Source organism: Haliaeetus leucocephalus, unplaced genomic scaffold (assembly GCF_000737465.1).
Source record: "Haliaeetus leucocephalus isolate CR32 unplaced genomic scaffold, Haliaeetus_leucocephalus-4.0 Scaffold76, whole genome shotgun sequence".
In the NCBI taxonomy this organism is placed as follows: domain Eukaryota; kingdom Metazoa; phylum Chordata; class Aves; order Accipitriformes; family Accipitridae; genus Haliaeetus; species Haliaeetus leucocephalus.
The window spans coordinates 2219993-2225355 of record NW_010972512.1 but is presented as its reverse complement, the minus strand read 5'-3'; positions in this window follow the sequence as shown (position 1 = coordinate 2225355).

Genomic DNA, 5363 nt, shown 5'->3' with positions numbered 1-5363 from the left:
ATCTGCAGTTTGATCTGCCGGTCGCTGTGACCGCAGTCACAGCCCAGCAGCCCCGGCATGGCATTGTCTGGGTTTTAACTGATGCAAAGGAGAGGCGCAGGAGAGGGAATCAGTGTCTGCACTGGGGGATATCTGGGACATGCGTTGGGGACTGCAGACACATGGCCCTCCCTGCAGGACAGCACGGCAGCCCTGGCACGGCAGAGGCATGACAGGAGCAGAATCACTGGTGCAAACTCCACCGACGGTCTCTGCTGCCTCAGCCCAGGGGTGAAACCTTGCAGAAACCCTCCCCAAAAAGCCCATATCTTGGAGACAGTTTATTGAGTGATGAAAGAGCAATTATCAGCTCAGCTGGAGGCAGTGTTGCTCCTGTTTGATTTTGCAAGGAAAATTATTCCACCCTCCACCCCCCCACCCCCCTTTTTTTTTTCCGCACAGCTTGTTTCCCTTTGGTGTGAATCGCAGAAGAAATAAAAGAAATTCAGGATTTTTAAAAAGTTTTACACTGGTTTGCTGGATTCTCTCCTGCAAGTGGTTAACGGTTCATCTAAAGTCAGAGGAAGCTCTCTGAAGCAATCTTGCAATTTACAGCTTTTCCTTGCTAAATAAGAAACGGTCAGGAAATTAAACAGGAAATTGTGTCTGGAAGGGACAAAAGTTGCGTTGTCAGAACCTGCTTACAAAAGATTTACTTTATTTTAACCAGTAAAGAGCCAAGATCAATAGTCAGAAGAGGAAGGAGTTTGTGCGAATTAAATCACACATTTAAAAAAACCCACTTGGGAAAACAAGAAGCCTTTGTAAGGAGTAGATAGGGATGAATGGGAGAGAAGGCTTAGCATCTGCAGCAACCAAATGCTGGAAAGTGCTGCAAGACGAAGGCCCAGGGTGTAACCCAAGATCAGGTGTCTCTCCAGAAGTCAAATACTGCTCCACGGCCTCAGTCCCCAAATCTCTGGGAGATACTCTACAGCACTCCGAGGTCCATTTGAGTGTTTGAGTGCAATGGACAAGCATTGCCCCCTCGCTGTGCAGGGTTTGCAGGTAAAACAGCAGCACCTTTTCTTTCCTCCCACTCAGAAACTCCACATCAATGTGCCCCTTGGGTGGTCACCTCCAGCTCTCCCTGCCTGGGGTGCCAAGCACCACGACCCAACCGCACAGTCCTCTGTGCCTGCACATCAACACTGCAGGCATGGAGAGCTCTCCCCGCCCAGGGGATGCAGGTACGTCCACCATCGGGTGACGTGGTGGCTCGAATTCAGGCCCACGGCAGGGCTTGCCCTCCGTGGGAACTGCACCAGCTCACTTCATCCTGGGATTTGGCCAAGAGAAAGCCAAGACCCTGCTGCAAACATGCAGCACTTTTTGAGAACCCCATGCAAATATTTGCTCCCAGATAACCCTACAGTACATTGGGCTTGGGGTTAATTATGGGTTCTAGTTGGGAGATTGGGTAATCTCTAATTCTTTTTTACCATTATACAGCTCATTTTATCAGTGGTTGAGAAACAAGCTTAGCAAGTGCTGGTATGCAGGTACGTCAGAGGTGATGAATCAAGACTTCTGTCTGGCTGATGGCACCAGGAACTTTAGGTGGATGCTTGTACCTGGTGGGGACTGACTCGAAGAGGCTTTTTCTCTGGAATCCTGCCCGGTCACTGTAATGGTTCCCCTGAAATGATCCGTCCTCTGTGACAGCTCTTTAGCTGTGTTTGGCCTAAGCTGTGTGTGATTAATCCCCAGCTGGTAACGGGACTGTAGCACGCGGGAGCTGTGCCATCCAAGAGCAGCCACATGGGCTGAGCAAGTGTGGCTTCACTGCCTTTTCCCCTCCTCTTGGGAAAAAGCTCTTGGCCAGGAAGCTGGAGGAATTACTGTCCTGGGAGCACAACAGAGCCTGATGACGGAGATGGTCCCAGCTGTAAGCCGTGGCATGGCCCTGAGCAAAGCATCCCCTGCCAGTGCTGAGGCAAGTGTTCCGACTAGAAATACTGAGCAATGGGTTAATAAACGTTTACCAACTCTTCTAGCAGACAGCTAAGCAGTTGTTTAAATCTCCAATGCTTTGTGGGAAGATTTCTCTACTGCTCTGGTCCTGGCCATCCCCAACATGCTGAGTTTGTGGCTGAGGCTGTGTTGGTGGGATGGGGAAGTGCTCTCTGCCTGCTGGGTGAGGTGGCCACGGGTGCATCCATCAGTCAGAGGCAGGATGCCAGGTGGTGTGCAGGTGTACACCTTGCCGGCATCTCCCTATGCCGACACACCGCTCTCACTCGAAGGGGAAGGTACTATAACTCCAGCAGCATCCATGAAGGAGTTGAGTCCTATGTGTCTCCCTGGGGGTCATGTCCCGGCAGGAGGCAGCTGCAGCCAAAGCTCACATTGCCCTGCCTCTCTGTGGCACCCTCCAGCCCCAAAGGGGGAGATTTTGGGGCACTCCCTGACATGGTTAAAACAGCTGCAGGTGGGATGTGTGCTGTCACTCCCGTGGCTTGGGGAATTTCCCACCACCGACAGCGCAGAGGCATGCCCCTGAGCACAGACTCTTCCTGCACCTGTGCTGCTCTGGGCCTAGCCCTGCTGTGCATCCCTGGAGGCACAGCCAGGCCCCCCACACTGTATCTCTGCTCAAAACGCTCCAAAAGACAATCAGACACTCACACAGCCACGGATCCACACTGCCACTGTGCCATGTCTTAGCTGCACAAGGCTGAAGAAACCCTCATGGCAAAGGTGCTGGCTCACGCCCCCCACCCAGTGCCACCAAGCAGCTTCTCAGTGTTTTTCAGGACGCGCCTCACTGCCGTAACCAGCTGGGGTGCTCCTGTGTCATCCCGGCTCCTGGGGTGACAGGACCTGATGAGGGAGTTGAGCGGCACTGGGGGAGCTGGGCTTACTGCTGACTGGCTGGGAGAGCTGCCCGTGGGCTCTGTGGCAGGCAATTGCACCAGGGACACAAAGCAAAGCTGCTCACTGTCAGAGCCGCCCTCCTGGCCACTTTCATCTTGGTATAATCTGTACTGTGGTTTAGAGAGACCATTTTCCTCTGCTAGAGGTTCACATTAAATCCCATGGTCTTCTTCCAAAACCTACCAGTGACTTGCACAGCCATTCACTCCTGTTCAACCTACTGAGTCACAGCCTTGTTCAGCGGCTCCAAGCCAGGCTTCTGGCTAAGCTGCAAGGTATGGGGCAGCGGGTGCTGCTTTGCACCCTGGCTCACTGCCCCCTGTGCTGTTATTCCCCCATTTTCCAAAGAGACACAGCAGGGATCTGTCCAGGATCCTCCTGTGACACCCCCCTCCTCAGCCACTGCAGGACAGCCTGTTTCTGTCACAGGGCAGACCGTGGTTTGCTGGCCAGGGGGGTTTAAAGCCCAACCTGTGTGGACATGGGGCACAAAGCTGGAGCTTCTCCCTTTTCCCTTAACGTGTTGGCACGCAGGCCTGTCTGCTGTCTGTGGCACGCAGAGCTCTCGGAAGGGCGGGGGATGCCAAGTGTTGATGAAAGCACAAAATTACAGGGTGAAAAACCGGGAAAAGAACAGACACAAAGACTCTCCAGAGGTTTCCATTGCTGGCTGGGAACATTTACTCGCAGCTGGCTGACTCCAGTCATGCCATCCTGCAGCTCGGCAGCACCAAGCTGAGCCCTGCAGGCACCCCCTCCTGTTTGGGAGTCCTCCTGGATGGCTGTAAGGGCCAGTTTGTGGGGCTGGGGCTGGAACTCCTGTGGGAAAAACAGCAGCTGTGGCCTGGGAGGGCCCTGCTCCTGCATGGATTGCTGTGACGCACACCCTTCCCATACCTCCCCCCGGGCAAAGCTGTCCTTCCCTTCCTTGTTCAGAGTCCTGACATGTGCACGTTTCCAACGGGGCGTGCTCGGCGTGCTCGTGACTAATCCACCTGTGCCTTTCAGGGCTGTCGTAATGCCCTGCGGGCTGGGAGAGCAGCACACGTTGCTGCTCGCTGTGGCTCTGATCACGCGGCAGCAGCAGGAACCCCAATCCTGAGCTGGTTTTTTGGCATAAGTAAGTTGTAAGGATGGTTTTCTTGGCTACCATAGCTTGGTGTAAAGCCCACCTTACAACGCCATGCTTCAGATGGGCAGATTTAGGCCTGGCTATCTACAAAATCCTTACTGTTTTGGTAGTAACTGTTGTGTCTTTCTACCAGTCTACCCAAATGTGCCGGTATCAGGAAAGGCACCTCTCTCCTGTCCCACATTGGGAGTGGGCACCCATGGATACCAAGATCACGCTTACAGCTGCCTGGCCTCTATTCCCCCATGCATCTCCCAGAAGGGGTCCACCAGCCCCAGCCATCAGAGCGAAGGTAGTGCCAGGGAGGGAAACGGGGAAGGTCTGTGCAGGCAGCTGTGGAGCTGGGGAGAGATGCTGGGCCAGCACGGCTTGGCCAGGCTGGCAGGTCCTGCGCACAGCTCCATGGAAAGCACTCCTTGTGTGGGCCTCACGACACACCCGGCCGGCTGCCACGCAAACCCTGGCTCAGCTCTTGCTCCTACAATGACTAAATATGCACAAAACCACCTTAAACGCTTCTCTGGCACCCCTTGTGCCTATAAACACGAGACGGACTGCCATCGGGCTGCCAGCGGGTGAGGCCTGAGCCCAACTGCTCCTCACGGGTCGCCTCAGGTCGTCTGCAAAATGGCGGATCCCTCCGCACCCCCTCTCCCGCCCGGAACTACAGCTCCCAGCAGCCCCCGCGCCCCGCCCCGCCCGCTGGGAAAGTGGTTGCCCCGCCCAGTCCGTGACTTTTTTTTTTTTCCGCTGGGGGCCTCAGCCGACACCAATCAGTGCTCGGCTCTGTGGGGCAGCCCGCGGAGAAACCTGATTAAAAAAATAAAAATTATAAAACTGTCATGTCGGAGCGCTGTTCCTTAAAATGTCCCTCGCACCGGAGGTAATGACGTTCCTCGCGCGTCCGGAGGCCTCGGGTTTTGCGGTCAGCCGTCATTTATTACTATGGCGATTTCCCTTTAACGGCTTGTTTCGCGCGGACACCTCGGAGGGGTCCTCGGTGGGGCGGGGAAAGAGAAGGCCGCTCTCTTCATTCGCCGCCGCGCTGGAGGGGAGAAGCCAATCTGCGCCGGCAACCGGAATATGGGAGGCGGGGCCAGCCCCCAGTGCGCAGGCCATTGGTGGCGGCGGGGCTCGGGGGCGTGGCGGAATGGCGGGGAGGGTGACGCGTATCCTTCCAGCTCAGCGCGTGAAGGGATAAGGGGCGGAGGGGTGGGGGGGGAGGGGCCGCGCTCGGCGGGCAGTAACGGCCGCGCTCGCGCCGCCGTGTGTCGCGTTGCGTCGGAGCCGCCCCGCGCGGGGGGGGGGCCGCTCC